This window comes from Emys orbicularis, chromosome 16 (genome assembly GCF_028017835.1).
Source record: "Emys orbicularis isolate rEmyOrb1 chromosome 16, rEmyOrb1.hap1, whole genome shotgun sequence".
Taxonomy (NCBI): Eukaryota; Metazoa; Chordata; order Testudines; family Emydidae; genus Emys; species Emys orbicularis.
This window is the reverse complement of record NC_088698.1, coordinates 13,159,556-13,179,337: the sequence shown is the minus strand read 5'-3', so window position 1 is coordinate 13,179,337 and position 19,782 is coordinate 13,159,556.

Genomic DNA, 19,782 nt, shown 5'->3' with positions numbered 1-19,782 from the left:
ATGATACAGAAAAGACAGAAGTGTACAATAAATATTTCTGTTCTGTATTTGGAAAGAAACAAGACGGTGCATTCATATCATATGAGGATGATAGAGTACATCCCAGTGCATTAGTAACTAAGGAGGATGTTAAGCAACATCTAGGGATAAACATTTTTGAGTCAGCAGACCTGCCTAATTTGTATCCAGGAGTCCTAAAAGAATTGGCTTAGGTGGTCTCTGGCCTGCTTATGTTAATTTTTAATGGAGTACTGGGGAAATTCCGGAAGACTAGAAGAGTGCTAATGTTGTGCCAGTATTCAAATAGGGCAAGTGGGATGACTTGGGTCTGCCCTGGGATGACTTGGGTTAGGTTAGCCTAACATACATTCTGGGCAAAATAATGTAAAAGTTAATATGGCATTCAACTGATAAATAATTAAGGATAAGAATGTAATTAATGCCAATCAACATAGTTTTATGAAGGATAGGTCTTGTCAATCAAACCTGATTTCATTCTTTGATGAGATCTCAAGTTTGATTGATAAGTACATTACATTTATGTAGTTAGCTTTTAAGACTTTTGTAAGATGTCTAAATACCACATGATATTCTGATTTAAAAATTAGCAATATATAGTATCAATAAAGAACATGTTAAATGGATTAAAAACTGGCTAAGTAACTGGTGCTTTTCTGGAAGATATGCTTTAATCAAATACAAAACACTAGGTTCAGTGCAGAGGTAACTGGGAGAGATTCTCTGGCCTGTGTTATACAGGAGATCAGGCTAGATGATCTAATGGTCCCTTCTGACTAAACTCTATGAGTCTATGATTAAAATTAACATTGATACAATATTTAAAATCTCATTAGTCTAATTTAGAAGGAGGTATAGATGGAACGTAATTGTAACATGGGCCCTGATCCTGCCAACACTCGTGCTCATAAGCAACTTTACATAAGTGAGTAGTCCCAGTGAGTTTAATGAGACTACTCACATATGTAAAGTTACTTAATATGTGCATAAATGTTTGCAGGATTAGGGCCATAATTATCACACCATTTGATGTCTCTCTACCCCTTTCCATTCTGTGACTTTTTTTAGCCACAAAGGTCACTGAAATGTAGCCACCTCTGAAGGCAGGGCACTGGCTGGTAAACAACACACTCCACAACAGTGTGGGAAGAGGTTCTATTTGGTCAGCGACACCAGGGCAAACCCCTTCTTTTAATGGGGAGGAGAAATATCCTCCTGAATATGGCCTAATGCTGTCAGTGACCAAATTGAGCATGGGGAAAGATGGTAGTATAGGTGTCTATGCCAGATTTCCATTTGCCACTGCTACCATTTTAAAAATAGGAGGTGGAAACCATCTATCCCTTCTTCCGCAGCCCCCCAGTTCAAGTACTGATTGTAAATGAACCTGAGAGCTGAGCCTGCTTCAGTGCACTGAGACTCTGAAAACAAAATCAAAATGAGGGAGAGGCTGCTTACACAGGTATGTTTATAAAGGCAGAAATTGTTTCTAATCTGATGGTGTGGAAACAGTTGCTCTCATTAGTGGAAGTCAAGAGCCACGTTGGTATCCATCAGTGAAAAAACGAAAGGTGGGCACAAAAACTGGAAGTGAATGCGAGAAAAATACAGTAGTAGCTAAAATCGTAGATTAGTAAAAATTTTGGTCTAAGCAGGAGATTTTTCTCAAATACTTAGAGGCAAAAGGCCAACCAGCATCTAAAAAAAACACAGCTAATGAAAAGGCAGCAAAATAGAATAACTGAGGAAAGTAGCAGCTGTACAGTACTGGCTGTTTCCCAACCTCTGACAGCCCCAGGTAGAACTCTTTTTTTTTTTATCTTCAATGTTCTGTGGACAGTTTCACATGTCTGAGGCAGACCTGTGAATCTGTTGGTTTTCTTATTCCTTTTCTTTTTTATGTCTTGTGTTTCACATTGTACATTTCATTCAGAAACATCAGTTATTTTCAGTGTACTCAAACTGGTCATGGGATGATAAGAGGCTGCTTTGGTACATACAAGTGTGTGATTGAATATAATTCTTCATACTACATTTCAAATAAATGGAAATTTCCTCATCAATTATATAAAAATAAAAATTCCTAGATTAGTGGAAGGATATTTTTCATTTCATAGTAATGCATTTGAAAGTGGAGATTACTAGTGGTTGAGTGTGAAAGCGTTCTTTACGGTTATTTCCTCTTGGTGGTGATAAAGAGCTACAGTAGAATCTCAGAGTTACGAACACCAGAGATACGAACTGACTAGTCTATCGCACACCTCATTTGGAACCAGAAGTACACAATCAGGCAGCAGCAGAGATGGGCGGGCCGGGGAGAGAGGAGGAAATAAATTCAAGTACAGAACTGTATTAAATGTACACTGCTTTAAAAAAGGAAAAGTTTAAATTTTTTTTGACAGGGTAAGGAAACTGTTTCTGTGCTTGTTTCATTTAAATGAAGGTGGTTAAAAGCAGCATTTCTCTTCTGCATAGTAGAGTTTCAAAGCTGTGTTAAAAGAACAGAAGTACTTGTGTCACCTTAGAGACTAACAAATTTATTTGAGCATAAGCTTTCGTGGGCTACAGCCCACTTCATCGGATGCATAGAATGGAACATATAGTGAGGAGATATATATACATACATATACATATATCTCCTCACTATATGTTCCATTCTAGCCCACAAAAGCTTATGCTCAAATAAATTTGTTAGTCTCTAAGGTGGCACAAGTACTCCTGTTCTTTTTGTGGATACAGACTAACATGGCTGCTACTCTGAAAGCTGTGTTAAGTCAATGTTCAGTTGTAAACTTTTGAAAGAACAACCATAATGTTTTGTTCAGAGTTAGGAACATTTCAGTGTTATGAACAACCTCCATTCCCAAGGTATTTGTAACTCTGAGGTTCTACTGTATCTTGAAAGTTACATCTGGAGGAGTGGGGATTTCCCTAGATTCCCCCCCCCCCCCCACGAGGGGTGTACACTCCCCCCAAAAAAAATTTCCCCAACACCCCCCCAGTTACATTCAGTGTTGCCAATTTAGATGGTTGGAAATTTAATTGAAATTGAAACATTAATACACACTTTAAAAGCATACACAGTATATGAGAAAATACTTGTACCTGAGAAAGCATAATGGGTTTGAAAAGTATGACCAAAGACTGTTTTTTATGACAATGTCAGCACATTTGTTTCGGCTGTATTGGCCTACCTAATGATTTCAAATTATGATTTGTAAGCAAGGTCTGAAGGAGCTCTCCCCTGGCAGCTAGTGGTGAGGCAGAGGTGGGTGGAAAGGCTTCAGGACCAAACTGTATTTACCTGAACACACCTATTCTGCCTATGTATCCAGCAGACAGAGCTGTGCTGCCCAAGTGATCAATTTTGGCTGGTGTTGGGTTACAAATCACTGTAGTATAAAAACTCCCACACCCCAGTCTGGGTCTATGCTTGTTATGTACTATCTATGTATCCTGTGAACCTTGTAACCAATACTTGTAATCCCTCATAACTCAAGCCTGACCCCAGATGTACAGTACCTTCCCTGTTAACTTGTGTAAATTTGATTTTAAACCTTAGCTTTAATAAAAAATTGTAATGTGGGGGGTCATGAAATGTTGTTGTTCTTATTGTATGAGTAAAGGGCAGCAGAACTGTGCTTAGCCTGCCGGAATGAGGGCTCTCCCTCCGTGCTTAATTTGTGCTAGGGCTTGCCAGGGCTGAGCCCCGGCACCTCTAGGCTTGGCAGTTCATAGCCCTGGGACCTCTGGGCTGGTCACATCAGTTATGAAAGGGAATCAACAAGTGATCCATCCCCTGTTGACCATTCCCGGCTTCTGGCAAACAGAGGCTAGGGATACTCAGAGCATGGTGTTGCATCCCTGCTCATCCTGGCTAATAGCTATTGATGGACCTATCCTCCATTAACTTATCTAGTTCTTTTTTGAACCCTGTTATAATTTTGGCCTTCACAACATCCCTGTCAAAAAGTTCCACGGGTGACTGTGCACTGTTTGAAGATATACTTCCTTTTGTTTGTTTTAAACTTGCTGCCTATTAATTTCATTTGGTGACCCCTAGTTCTTGTGTTAAGTGATGGGGTAAATAACACTTCCTTATTCATTTTCTCCACACCAGTCAAGATTTTCTAAGCCTCTATCAAAACCCCCTTAGTCATCTCTTTTCCAAGCTGAAAAGTCCGTCTTTTTAATCTCTCTTCATATGGAATCTGTTCCATACCCACTAATCATTTTTGTTGCCCTTTTCTGAACCTTTTCTAATTCCAATATATCTTTTTTGAGATGGGGTGACCGGAACTGTATGCAGTATTCAAGATGTGGACATATCATGGATTTATATAGTAAAAGTGGGGGAGCTTGGTTTGCCAGACTGATGAACTAAGCCAATACTGACAACATACATGAAAAGGCTGCAAAACACCACGCCTCCGGACTGCATCAACGTGCAGAAAGCCTTATAAGCCAGTCACTGTCAAAGCCAATTTTAGAAGAACTTAATGAGGCTGTTAAGAATGCTGGAGACACAACTCATTTTATGTGAACCAATATGGCTGTTGCATCATACTTTCTATTTAAGCAAGAGAAAAGCCACACACTATAAACTGGAGGCCAATGTTAATTGCATTGTCATTTGTTAATCCTGAAGTTGGGCACTGGTTTCTAACAAGACCAGCAAATGATCGCTATCTTTCTGAAAAAATTCAGCTGACTCTCTAGAAGCATGCAGTGCAACAGTGTAAGACTCAGCAGTTGAAAAAGTGAAGAACTCTCTCATCATATTCAAAATATGTGTATACATGGCTGATGAATGCACCAATGCAAATAGGCATCAAGTATTAAGTCATTGCATATGTTATCTTGATGTCCGTGGTAGGCCAGTAGATGCATTCTAGATGTTCAGGTTATAGAAGACACATCAGCTGCATCTGTGACATCTTAGAAGAGTTAAATGCTTGTAAATTGAACCCCAAACAGATGGCTGCTTGTGCATTTGATGGAGCTACAAACTTCTCTGGAAGACATAGTGGAGTACAATCTTCCCTCAGAGAAAAATGTAACCCTAATCTCTCCTATACACACACTGCAGAGGACATCTACTCCAGCTAGTGCTAGTACGAGCTGCAGAATCTTCAAAAGACATTAAAAAGCCATAAATTTAATGGCTATTTTTACTGGATTTTTTTCAGCAAGAGTCCAAAAGGACTGAATGTCTTGGAAACAAATAGAAGATACACTGGGATTGAAGTTCAAATTAGTCCAACCTGGGAAAACTCGCTGGCTTTCTCATGAGCAATTCTTGGCTGTTGTTTTTAAAATTACTGCAACCATTATTACTGGCTTTGGAAAGTATCCACCAAGATAGGACAGATCTAAGTAGTGAGGCTGGTGGACAACTTTAGTTACTTAGTTCAGAGAAGACTATCGCAGTTCTCTCTCTTGTAAGTCTACTGTTGAAACCACTTGGATCATTAAACAATGTCATTCAGGCATCTGCTACAACAGTAGTAGATCTTTGTCCAGCAGTAGAAGCTACCCTTGTATCAATCAGAGATATCCATTGAAAATGTACTGGAAGAAGCAAAGACTTCAGTCCAGAAGTTGACTAATGAAGGTACTTATATTGACTCCTTAAGTGAAGAGGACAAGAATTGTTTAAGCCAGCTGAAAAAGTACACAGACTAGATTCTTACAAATCTACAATAGCCATTTCTGGATTCTACTCAACCTCCACGTAGCTTTTACAGATACCTATCTTATAAAACACCTACAACTGAATGGAGTGAGGCACTACCAGCAATGGGGCTGCTATGTGATCAGGACAGAATAGAAAATTTTGAACACAAGAGTGGAATATCATATGACAAACAAATGAAGATTTAACTTCAACTTCTTTATCATCACTAGTGGTTTGACCCAATCTTTGTACTATGTTTCCTGGGATGAAAGAAGTAGGAATCCATCTCTTGCTACTCCCAGTCACAACAGCTACAGTTGAGCACTCTTTTCCCTCATTGAATAGAATTTTGTGTTCTGAAAGAAGTCGCCTTTTCCTGATCATGAGCATATCATGAAGGACTGGAAGTACCGGACACACAAGAAGACACCAAAGAGTGCAAAATTACAACAAGAAACCAAGAAGGTTGTTGATGTAGTGCTTCATAGTAGGCTTGAGTAGCCAACTTTAATTTCTGTGATGATTTTAAAACATGAGTTAAATCTTAATAAAATGGTCATGAAACATTTTTCAGTTTTTACTATTGTGCCATTTACTACCTTTGCCCTCACAGTCTCAACCCTCGTCAGCCCTCACCCCCCCCTGAATATTCCAACACCCGCCCTAATTTCAGTTCCTGGGGAAAACACTGATTTCTGCCAGGTTTACTAGTTTATGTTGCAAGTTTTGTAACGTGTTTAGGCAGTGATGGATGTACTATGCTGGAGATTAAGGAAATGACCTTAGTCTAGCTGTGTTGTCAGTGGGTTATAAAATTAATTGGAGATAGGAAAAAGCAGGAAAGCTGTGTTCTAAATGATTTGCGTCTGGATGACTAAGTGGAAGAACAACAATTGACGGGACTTCTGGGAATGGCTCAGTCAACACTTGTGTAATTGAGTTAGTAATATAACTTTGTGGTGTGAAATTTTTAGATCACCAGTTTTAATAAAATATGGTGGTGGGTGGGGGGTGGAATAGTAAAGAAGCCTCTATAATGAGGCTTTGCATTTATAGGGTCTGATCCTGCTCCCATTAAAGTAAATGCCCAAGCTCCCATTGATTTCAATAGGACTGGCATCAGGCCCATATAGTTCTTTTTCTTGAAATCTCAAAGTTAGATAAGGATGATTTTCTCAATTTTTACAGAAGGGGCAACTGAGGCACTGAGTGGTTAAAGTCACTTGCCCATGTCACTCAGAGCCAGGTCTCCTGATTCCCATTCCTTTGTCGTATTCACTACTACAACTGTCTCTGAACAAGGGTAACAACAAACAGCTCTGGATTTTTTTCTTGTAGGGATTCTCCTGAGCTGGCAGGCTGTCTGAGGTAGTGGTTCAGCTGTTTGTCAGCTAGAATTCCATCTTGATAAGCTGAATTCTTTGCTGTATTAATCCTCACCCCTCTCTGGTGTTGGGCAAAGTAATCCACGGCATGAACTGATAGTGATATGAACCCTGTGCTGATGTAGTTTCAAAGGCAAGTCAACATTTTATCATGTAAGCACATTCATATTGTCCTAGTTCAGCGGATCTCAAACTATGGGGCGGGCCTCCCAAGGGAGGTACGGTAATGTGTCAAGGGAGGCATGAGCTGTATGTGCCTTTTTATGTTTTTATTTTTATTTTTTAAGAGCTCTGGTTGTCAGCCCTAGGTGGCTGGAGCTCGTGCAGAACGGCTGTGCACTACGGGCGGTGCGTGAACCGCCATCCGGGGGATGCTATCCCCCAGCCCCACCCCTTCCAAGCCCCCAGCCCCAGAGCTCCGGGAGGGCGGGCGGCGCAGCCCCGGAGCTCCGGGAGGGCGGGCGGCGCAGCCCCGGTGCTCCGGGAGGGCGGGCGGCGCAGCCCCAGCTTGAGCCCTAACTGGGGCCACAACACAGGGACAGGGGAACTGGCAGGAGGAGGTCTGGGGGCAGAGTGTGGGCAACAGCCACACCTGGCTTTTTGGGGAGGCACAGCCTCCCCCAGCCTGTGATACCTGCCACCCTCCTTATCGGGAGGCAGGGATAAAAGGGACAGCCGGAGCTCCGCCGCTCGTGCTCTCTTCCCCCCTCCCCAATCCCTCACTTGGAGACGGCGGAGCTCTGGCTGTCAGCCCCATGGAGGTGGCAGTGGGGCACTATGTCTGCTGTGAAGTGATATTGATGAATATCACTTTTCACATTGTCATCCTTATTTCTGTGCTGCTGCTGGCGTGGCGCTGCCTTCAGAGCTGGACGGTGGTCCATGTACTTGGGGGGGAAGGAGTGTAAACGACTAAAAACACAAAGAAGGGGAGCCCAATCAAATAAGTTTGAGAATCACTGTCCTGCTTTAATCTGGAGCTCACACTGCCACATTCCAGCATTATATTTAGTGATTTTTTTTTTAGTTAATATATTTTATAAAAAATCTTTGATACCACTTACGGTCTGCTTCTGCATTTCCACTTCTTACTGGGAGTTTTGGGTACGCAAGGATTGGTGCTATAGTGCTGACACTCCCATTTTAAATAAGCTATGCTTGGCTCCATTAAGTCATATGTGCATACTTCCTTACACACAAGCACACACTTTAAGGAGATGAAGATTAAGGTAGTTTAACTGATAAGTAGAGGCGAGGATGGCATAAACAGTGGAGAACTCTGGCAAGTAGGTTTCTTTGGCTGGAGAATTGTTTGGATGTTAGTACAGTAAAGACAGGTGAAAGAGTTCAGAGAATATCCAGTCAGCTCGGCATTGATGGGAATGAGTCCCAATTGGTAGGTAATGAGCGTTGCTGCTGGAACAAGAATAAAGCAGCTCAGGAGAAAGGGGAATTCTTAGGTCATTGAAACTATTTCTCAGCAAAAAGTCTCCTCCTTAGGGCTCGACAGCTCATACCAAATCCAGTATTGTACTCTCCCTAACGCTCACGGATCTGCCAAGTGCGTTAGTCAAAGTTTAACGTAGAAAAGGAAAGCAAAGCATCAGAACGGGGATCTTCTGTGTGGATCTGAGAGGAAAGCTTTGCATGTAGAATGTATTTAACTGTTTCTCTTCTGAACAACACACCAACCACAGCCAATACATGGGTTAATCCATTGCAGACGGATGTATTTACCTAGCCCTGTACCCTAATGTTAATATAGTATCCCTCTGGTTCGCACACAGATTTTAAATGTCGGGGGGGGAGGGGGATAAAATCTCTTCCAGGACAGCACTGGGGGAAAATTGTTACAGTATGTTCTGTACATCATGCTTCTTGCTGTTCACTTTTAAGCTGTGCATTGTTTGTTAGATATGGGTTTCTCTAACTTTTTCCTAGCCTGGACCAATTTTTTAATGCAAAGCTAGACTGATGGGCACCCACCCTGTTCTTCAGAATCTCATGGACCATCTCCCTTCCCAGGACTAATCGTATGACACTCCTGTGGCACCAATGGCAATTGCTTACATGGAAAAATAATATTTAGAAAAGTATTGAACGTATTTCTTGCTGTATTTAAATGGGGTTTAGCAGCTGGAAATGAGGAGTAGCAGCTAGCATGATAGTGACCATCATCTTTCCTTGGACCACCAGCATGTGCTCCACAGGCCATCCATCAGTGGTACACAGACCACAGTTTGGGATCCTCCATATGAGAGTATAGCACTAGAAATGATTAAAATTCAGGTTGAGAAGGCATTTCCATGATAAACCCCTATTTCCAGGTTTCATTTGCAGATTTCCTAGATCTGTAGCCAACCATTTCCCACCAGCATTCCATCCATTTCTCTAAGGTGCTGAGCTAGTTGCACTGTAGCACTTACAGCAGTTAGTTCCTCACACTTCATCGTAAAACATGCACAAGACTCATTAATGCCTGTTTCTAGGATTATAGCTGGAATGCAGTGGTTTAAGAATTTAGGTAATGTAACTAGATCCAATATTGCTCCTATCAAAATCAGTGGCAGAACAGCCATTGACTTAAGTGGGGGCTAATTCAGACTCTGTCCCAAAAGCAACTAACGCTGAGATTCCTGTTTTGGCCCAGAATTAATGGCCCAGATGTTGCCATCCAGGCTGAACAAATGCAGTTGTTTTACACCAGAAGAAACCTTTGTGTCTTCGTCAGTCCCATCAAGTTTGTCCTGGTGACACAGCTGAGGACAAATCAAGGACTGGAAAGATTTTTATTATCTGATGTTGAAAATTAAAGACAGAGTCAAATTCATCCCTGTTATAACTCCACTGACTTCAGAACAGGGCGGAATCTGGCCTATTATATTTATCCTGAGTTTGGGAATGGTCAGTGATATATAATTCAGGTTCCATTGTAGAATGTTGTTCTTGATAATGGGCCCAATCCTCTGCACAGGATGGGGCCCATTTTGTGAGGGTATTCTTCATATTCCAAGAGGCCTTCCTCTATAGCATATGAGGCTATTCTGTTCCTCACAATCAGGGTCTGTGCACCCCAATTCTGCATCTGCTGGAGTAGCTGCGGAATTGCATCCTTGGACCCCAATCACAGAGTCAGCTTCTCCAGCAGAATGGAACATTTTTAAGGAATATTATTCCAGCTCATTTCTAATGCTAGAAACTCCTTTAATAAAACAAAACAAAATTCTCTCTGATCTAAAATAGTTGCTTCAACTCATCAGGTTTGTGACAGGCAATGTGAAATGATCTAAAAGCAATCAGGTGGTGCTGCATCTGAGACAGACCGTTTCTGTTGGAGGGGCTGTGAGATGCGCATGCCACAGAGGGTAGTGGGAAAGCAGAGCATACACGTGAACAGAACAGCCCTGTATGGGGGACTGTTCTAAGTACAGCAACCCTGTTCCGAGCAACCTGAAGAAGAGACAAAAGGGCGAGAAATAGACTATTTTTTTCTGCTGGGATTTTCTTTAAAACATTTTAAAAAATACTTAATTTTTGTAAATTTGTTAGTAGAAATTATATTTTTGTCAACTTTCAACAAACAGAGATGGCCCTAGGATGTTAGACTACGCACTAGTTTTAAAGCATGGTGGCAGTATTGCCAAACCCAAGTGTTCCCCAAAATCATGAGAGACTTAAAAATAATGAGATTTTAGAAAATAATATATTTTGGGCCTTTATTTGCTTTCTGGAGTTTGAGCCATTAGGATTCCTGTTTTCAAGCTTTTGTACATAAACACGAGGACTAGACTTTTTTTTTTTAATTAAAGCTGGGATTTTTACATAAATCACATGACTCCAGGAGTCTGAAGCTTTAAGAAAAATTCCAAACATGGCAACAGTCATGATAAAATTGTGTGAATTGGCAACACTGTATGTAGTGACCTTAATATGTCAGACAACGAGATAACCCAAAGCCTGGATCCAAGTTTGGCTCTGGTTCTGACATGGAACTTTGTTCCTGAAGCCCTGCTCTGATTTTTGCTGTACTAAAATACAGGTGTTTTTTTTTTTTACCCCACAGATATAAAGGAGCATTTCATATATCATTATCAGCTATAACTGACAGGAGAGCTGTACTCTAGCTGTCCAGTTTAGCAAGTCTAGAGAACCACTTTGTTCCATTTTCTGATTATGCCTGATGACTAAAAGGGAAAATAACGCCACCAGCTGATAGTTGCTGGTTTCTCACAGAATTGTGTAGATTTCCAAAACAGGAGACTGTTGCACTAAGTAAAATAAGCATTGACTCAGTGTAATACTTTGTCATACAGACATTCCTAGGCCTGACTTTGACCTCAGTTGCACTAGTTTTCAGGGTAGCTCCATTAACTTAACTGGCATTTTTCCTTATTTGGGCTGCAGTCCTGTAATTGGATCCATTGAGGGGCACCCCTGTGGATACATGGAGCCCCACAGACAGTGGTGGATTAGCCACTGGGCCAACGGGGCCCATGCCCAGGGGCCCCCAGCCAACTGGGGGGCCCTGGAAAAAATCCACTGCAGGAGGTGGAAGCCCGGAGCCCTGGGCAGGGGAAGCCCTTGCGCCCTGACCCTGCTCCACAGCAGCAGCGCCGGGTGGGGGAAGCCCCTGTGCCCTCCCTTCCCCAGCAGAAGCTGTGAGATGGGGGAATCCCTCCCCCCCGGCCCAGTGGCCCCGACCCCATACCCGCCAGAAGCCAAGGGATGGCGGAATCCCCCACCCCAGCGGTCCCCTAGACCCCATCCCTGGCAGAAACCGTGGGATGAAGGAGCACCCCCCAAAGTGGCCCCCAGAAGCCAAGGGACGGGGGAACTCCCTCCTCCCAAGCAGCCCCTGACTGTCCCCGGCAGAAGCCAAGGAATGGGGGAAGCCCCCCTCAGCAGCCCCTGTCCCCGGCAGAAGCCGAGGGTGGGGACAGAGCTTCTCCGGTCTTGGGGCCGAAGTTGGGGGTGGGGGAAGGAGCAAAAGGGGTTGCAGGGCTGCAGTGGGGAGGTGGAATGGGGGGCCCCTGGGTGGAACAGGAGTGGCCGCAGGGAAGGGGCAGAAAGGGGTGGGGCGGTGGGCCAGGCTGCAGTCGGAAGGTGTGGAATGCGGGCGGGGCCGCAGGCAGAAACAGTGGGGTGGGGGCTCCCCACTTGCTCTGGCCCAGGGCCCCAGGAAACCATAATCTGCCTCTGCCCAGACTTCAGTGGGTTCCATGCAAGCGCCAGGGCAGATCCTTGTGCCTTCATGGATCCCATGGCAGTATCGGGGCCTGAAAGTACGGAATCTGAATCAGGCCCAATGAGTCTGTAATCAACATCATCAGTTAGGAAGAGTCAGTTCCCATTTTCAGTGGAGCTTTCCATTCACTTAATTTGTTTAATGGACAGCAAAATACAGCACACTATGATGGATGGGCAATTCCATAAACATATCATTCCTTGCCAGAAGTGCATTCAGCAACTGTGATTAAGATTCTCCCTCTGGTCTGAAAAGCAACTTTTGAACATACAGTATTGTTGTGTGTGGTTTTCATCAGTGATTCTAGACATCCATCATTATGGCATAAATAACAGGAGTACTTGTGGCACCTTAGAGACTAACAAATTTATTAGAGCATAAGCTTCCGTGGGCTACAACCCACTTCTTCGGATGCATAATGCATCCGAAGAAGTGGGTTGTAGCCCACGGAAGCTTATGCTCTAATAAATTTGTTAGTCTCTAAGGTGCCACAAGTACTCCTGTTATTTTTGCGGATACAGACTAACACGGCTGCTACTCTGAAACCTATCATTATGGCATGTCCATCCTGGGGATGTTTTAACCACCAGGTGCTTTGATAACCTTAATTTCGCCAATAGTACAGAGTAAATAGAGCTCTCAGCTGTGTAATAAAACAAAATAATGTTTTAAAAATAATGTCTAAAGGAAGGGTATAAAATCAGAGCATTAGTGGGATTCATTTAGCCGGGAGTAGAATCCAATAGGGTATTTCATGTTGTTTTTACCTTTTTAATTGTGTCTGCCAGTTGTTATGGGTTTTTTAAGAGCTGTGATTATATTTTCTGATGCCCAATAACACGAATAAGTCTGTTCAGAAAGAACCTTTCTGTGTACACCACTTCTATGTAAAGCAGAAGGGGTTCCTCCTCTCCCACTAATGGCACTCTGCCAAACTCACTTGCAGCTTCTAGCAGCTCAGCTGCTGACTTCTCGGTCAATTACTCATGAGAGAAACTCGCTTTTAGATCATTCTGGGTTCAGATTTTCAACTCAAAATAAAATAAATATTTGGGTCATTTCCCATGAGGGGAGGATGGAAAGTCCTGAACACTTGAGAATCCATCCTATAAACCACATAAAATCTGTATGAAAGGGAAACTTCTAACCCCAGCATGTTTGTAAAGCCCATGAAAGATAACCAATTAATGAGCATCAGGGTAGAACATAAGGAAGATAAAATAAGGATACACACAGATGGAGATGAATGGCTTCCTGATACATGTACAAGAAGATCCTTTGAATACAGGATGGGGATCTTTGCTTACTGAAGTCAATGGCAAAATTCCCATTGACTGTGGTGTAGGGTGACCATTTTGGCCGGGACAGTCCCTTTTTTAAGCCCTGTCCTGGCTGTCAGGATTTTTTTCCCTCCAAAAGTGGGCATTTGTCCTGTTTGCTCTTGCCGACTTGATCTGTTGACAGATGCCCACTTTTGTCAAAAAAGCGGGTTGCAGTATGGAGGAATGTGTGTGGGGGGGGAACAGAGATGCCAGCCCTGCACCGGGGCCGGGGGGAGGGGAGAAGCAGGGAGCGAAGGCAGCGTTCACGCATGCAGGGGTATGGCAGGCTTCCAGCAACCGAAAACAGCCTCATGGGGGGGCCCTCAGGCAAGCCACTGGGGGTGTCCCATTTTCCCTTTAGGAAATGTGGTCACCCTATGTTTCAATCCTGCACCACTGAAGAGAGCAGGGTGATCAAACCACCATAGCAGAAGTGCCTACAGAGGGCAACATTCTCAAGATGCTTTTTTTTTTTTTTTTTTTTTTAACTATTTGCCTAAGGAACATTTAGGATAAAGCCCAAAGAAGCTAGATGCTCTCGGAAGTGAGGCCCAGCACAATAGCTGCTGTTGGGTCTATTAAAAGTGGAAACAAGGACAGCATGCTTGGCTTCATGGAGTGGCTTACATCCTACTAGTTGATTTAGGAGAGTTGCTGCTGATCTCTGAAAGGTAGACACCCCTCTAGCCCTGATTCAGTATTGCCAACCCACCAATCCTAGGGATTAAAAAATCATGAGACACTTAGAATTATGAAACTGGCTTCAAAATTATGAAATTTATCAAAAATAATAAATGTTGGGTGCTTTTTATTTGGCTTTTGGTTTCTGGGCCTTTGGGGATACTCTTGGGTCATATTTTCAAGCTTTTCTCTGCCACCAGGAGGCCTAGAAATGTCCTTTTTTAAAATGAAAGCTGAGATTCTGACAATCATCTGGTTTCAGGTACTTTAAGAAAAAGACTATATCACAGAACTGATGATAAAATCATGAGAATTGGCATCACTGCAATGATGAGCTGAAAGGATCCATAAAGGTGGGGGGAGGAAAAGAGAGTGTTTGGAAAAACAGCAGGTTCTTAGGGCTCCAGAATCCTTCCTCTATCATGGATAATGTGGAAACAGCTACTCAGTATCCAATCAGGCATTGGGTAAAATGTCGGGTGTAAGCATGTGTGTTTTACGAACAAGCATCAGCAATAGGGAAATTACTTGATGCAAGTTGCGAAATTGTAATCAGGCCTCACTCACCTTGAGTTTTATGTTTGGGAGCTATAATCTGCTGATTGAATGCTGACTCCCCTTTTTGATAGCATTTTGGAGTCCACTGCTGCTCCTGAACATGCATCACTGCGGTTTGATTCTTAGTCTTGGATTGCTTCAGCTTTGAGATCGAAAACACACATAAGACTGTTTGCTGGTATAGGCTGGAGATTTGTGTCACATCAAATAAGGCCTAAAAGTTATTATCTGATTGATGTGATCTCTAATTTTAATTATTTTTGAAAGCTTGTCCTTTCCCCCCATCCCCTTAAGAAATAATGGGGGATGGATCGAGACAAGTGGTATCTTACAGCATGATAGCAGCAGGAATTTTGCAGCTGTATCCTTAATGCTGTTTTCATTACACTGTTTTGAATATATAATACTTACTGTTATCTGTTATTTCCTTGTTTCTTGTGTTTTTTAAATGCTCAAACCTATACATAAAGTTTAAAACTAAAATCAAGGCTTACCTAGTATCCCTGTCCATTTTATGACTGCATGAGACTGTGTATTAGATACCCATACTGTGTTAAAATGAAATTAGGGGGTCCATTTTTGACATGGGGCCAACTATCTATTAATGGAGAGATTACAAATCTAGCATGTTTTGGAATGTATTCAGACTCCTCCAGCAAAGGAACCTTTTTTAGAACAGCGATGACCTTACTCAGGGCCAAATGTTCTACTGGTTTAAACTAAACCATCTGCCAATGGCTCCATGGGGCCATTGAAGCAGAAAGGATCGCCATAGTGCAAGGATGCTCTGCCACACGCCCATTCTCCCAGGAACTCGCTGGTGGCCTGGAAAGGATGGCAGAGAACCAGCTACACTCATTCATCACCATCCAGGGATAATCTATACACCCGGGAGTTCTCTACTGCCAGGCTTGCCACATTTAAGTCTGCTTTGTACCAGGAGACCAGTGCAAAGCAGGTATCACAGGGTTAAGGATCTGCCCTCAATCAAACAATTGGGACAAGTTCTTTTTATTTTTATTATTATCAATTATTATTACTTTATATTGCAATACAACGTGAAGGCCCCAATGAGAATCATGTCCCTATTGTATGAGATATTGGACAAACAGAAAAGGTAGAATTTTTCTGGAGAATTTGTGGCAAAATCCCGGAAACTCCTTGTATTAAGTGATTTTTAAGTATCTTTGTCATTCACTTTTCTAGGGACCTGGGGTCATGGTGGATTCTCCATCATTTTCAGTTTTTAAGTCAAGACTGGGTATCTTTCTGAGAGATTATGCTGTACCTCAAACAGAAGCTGTGGGCTTGGTGCAAAGGTTACCGGGTGAGACTTATTGGCCAGTGTTATGCAGAGTCAAACTAGATGATCATAATGGTCCCTTGTGGCCTTGAAATGTATGAATCTCAAAGAAGACATGGTCCCTGCCTCGAAGAGTTTACAATCTGAATTGAAAGAAGACACAACAAGGGATTGTAAAACAATAGCAGGAATGAGGGGAGGCAGCATGAGGGTAACAGTGATGAGATCTTGATGTTACATAGGCTGGCTATGTGCACTGCATGATGGTTCCAAATTATAGTTTGTTTAAATTAATAAGACTGTGTGGCAGCATAGATGAAAGAGCAGAGCTGTTTGCAAGATAAATGCACACTGGAGTCAGTGGATGCATGCCATTGACGGTGGGTACCTTAAGAACATCAGAGCGGCCATACTGGGCCAGACCAATGGTCCATCTAGCCCAGTATCCTGTCTTCCGACAAGGGCCAATGCCAAGTGCTTCAGAGGGAACGAACAGAACAGGCAATCATCGAGTGAGCCATCCCCTGTTGTCCACTCCCAGCTTCTGGCAACAATTTCTACTAAAGACTGAATTTTGTTATGAGATTATCTTCGCTGGAGAATATGTAGATCCATTTTTTTTCTGGGTTTGTTTCCAGAGTGAATGCAGATTCAAGAAGGTCAGTTCTCAAAGAAACACCAGTACTCTTGCCCATATGCACTAGTCTTTATTGTGTTCTCTAGTCTTTTGATAAGGTGTCTCCTACCGATTCTGAATGCACCTGCATATCATCGCTGCTTGTCACACTATGCCCCATGCCAGTAACTTCGCTCCTGGCAGTGACTCCCAATCTGGCACACATAGTGGACAAAATTCTGCGCTGGAATAAACTAGTGCAGCTCCATTGACTTTCATGGAGGTGGGCCATTTACAACAGAGAATTTGGCCCACAGGGTTTAGTATTATATACACTTACATAGCATTCCATGTGTTGGACCCTATTGCACTTCTGATCACTTGCATGCCACAACTCTTCTGTTGCTTTTTGGAGGCTCCGGGGCGAGGGGTCTTTCCTGTGTGAATTCTCTCAGTTCAGAAATGCAGACACAGTTCCAAAGCTGAAGGCAAAGGGTGAGAACTAATACATCTGCAAATAATATTGCTCTTGGCTATAACACAAAACAGTCAGTGCTTGATTACTATAGATGTGAACATTCAGTATGAATTCCATTGCCGTTTAACTCAGCCTGAGACTTCTTGGCATTGTAAGATAACAGTGCTTCCATGGGGGATGGATGAGATATCTGTGGTATACTGATGTTATAGCATCATACTGTGGTCACAATAGCATAATATTATTAACAGCTATGGTAACGTACAATAGACTGTGTCATCAGTAAGTGGTGGGGACCGACTGCTGTGCTACTTTAATATTCCTCATCTGGGAGAGCTCACAGAGCTCCTCAGGATGCCGCTCCCAGCAGCTGAGGAGGCTGTGGGAGAACTCGGAAGGAAATCACAGAACCGCAGGCAGGCAGAGTGGGTTGCTTCGGGAGAGACTGCTGTGCTGAGTAGAACTGGGGGCTGAGGTGGGGGGGGGTGTCCCCCTTCCCCTGCCTCAGGATAGGTCGGTCAGCCTGCTGTCATCCCCCCCGACACACACACACACAGGGGCAGCTCTATGTATTTTGCTGCCCCAAGCACGGCAGTCAGGCGGCTTTCGGCGGCGCGCCTGCGGGAGGTGTGCTGGTAACGCAGATTTGGCGGCATGCTTGCGGGAGGTCTACCGGTCCCGTGGCTTCGGCATACCCGCCGCCAAAGCGGCGGGACCGGAGGACCTCCTGCAGGCATGCCGCCGAAGGCTCCCTGACTGCCGCCCTCACAGCGACCGGCAGGCCGCCCCCCGTGGCTTGCCGCCCCAGGCACGCGCTTGGTGCGCTGGTGCCTGGAGCCGCCCCTGCACACACACACACCACTTTCCTCTCCCTTCCCCTCCCCCTTTAGTTGAAAAGCGGTTGACAGTCTACTAGGATGCCCCTGGAACACTGGGATTGAGAAACCTGCATCATGTGACACTGTACTTGCCCCATGAGGCATTGCAAACCCTTTCCAAAGCACCCTGCGGCCAGTTGCACAGTGGGATTGCTACCCACAGTGCACTGCTCTCTGTCGATGCAAGAGCTGCTAGTGTGGATGCATTCTGCTGACACAAGGAGCATAGTGTGGACATGCAACAGCAGTTTAATTAAAGTGCTTTAGTTAAAGCTGCATAAATTTTGGTGACAAAATTTTGTAGAGTACAAAGCCTTAGTTTGTGGCACAACAAGGGCATCCACTCTCAAGCTTCTGGCTCCCTAGCCGTTGCCTTTCTTGGTTGGATACACGCCTCTCTTTCCCTCCTGAGCAGGGTATTGCCAGACTGAACAGTTCCTTGCCTTCGTTGTGTTATTCCCAGCAAAAGACAGTCTGACTAAGCAGGTCTATTTTTTTGTCTCTTCGGAGACTAATAACAGTGTAACTTCCTACAGTTACCACACAGTTCTTTAAAAGCCAGCATATTTTATTCTTAAAGTAAAAGCATTACAGAGAAAACTTATTAAAAACAATAAAAGAACCTACACACATGCAAATGAAGCTAACCAGAGATCACCCCAACTTTAACATGGGCTCTGGATGGATCAGTCCTTTAGAACCCCAGAAAAGGGTCTTGTCTGTGGTCACAAATTCATAGCAGCCTCAGCTCAGAACTAGCCCACTCGTGAAAGTTTAGTCCCTTCTGTACAGTTCAGGGGTCTTTGATCTGGAGTTTCCAGGAGCAGGTAATCATTAGATAATGGGTTTCCTCCCAAGTACCTCCTAGGAAACTCACATCACATGTATTGTCCCAAACAGTTCTTTGAAGTGCCTGACATTTTCCCAAGGTTTACATTAGTCTCCTAGAAAAAGTTACATACAGTCCTACAATAACACATAAACAGTTGCATTTTTAATACAATGGATGCCAAGGATATTAAACCTAATATGGTTTGATCAAGATGTTGCAGGAAATTGCCCTCTGTCACAAGAGCTATCAGTGACTGCACAACATCCTGGGCAAGGTCCTTCCATTGCTTTGCATTGCAATATAGTGTTCAGGAGCAGCCCTAGCCGGTGAGGAAAACATTTTCAGCACGCATGCGCACACCCCTCCACCCACCAACATCCTGAGTGGTGGAACAAAAATGCCCAGCCAACTGCTGTGAAGCAGCAGTGTCCCCTAGACGTTTGCCCTGCTCTTCTGCCCGTAGAATCAGACCTGGTTATGTCAACACGTTGCCTCGTCACAACCCAGCATGATCATATATTGCTACACTTTCACAAAGGAGACATTGCAAAGCAATGTCACGAGACTCTATAATCTGCAGGCTCCATTTGATGCCAAAGGTCCTTTCTCCTCCTTCAGTCCTTGCTGCTTTAAGGTAATGGGAGTGTCCCTCCCCTGTCTGTCTCCCGCTCCCGTTCACTTGTGAATTCACAGCTGTGTGTGGGCAGAGAAAGCCATGTCTAGGGCTACAGGGAAGCTTTAGCAAACATTGGCAGATTCTGCAGAATTGTCACCCATTCCTTCTCCCTG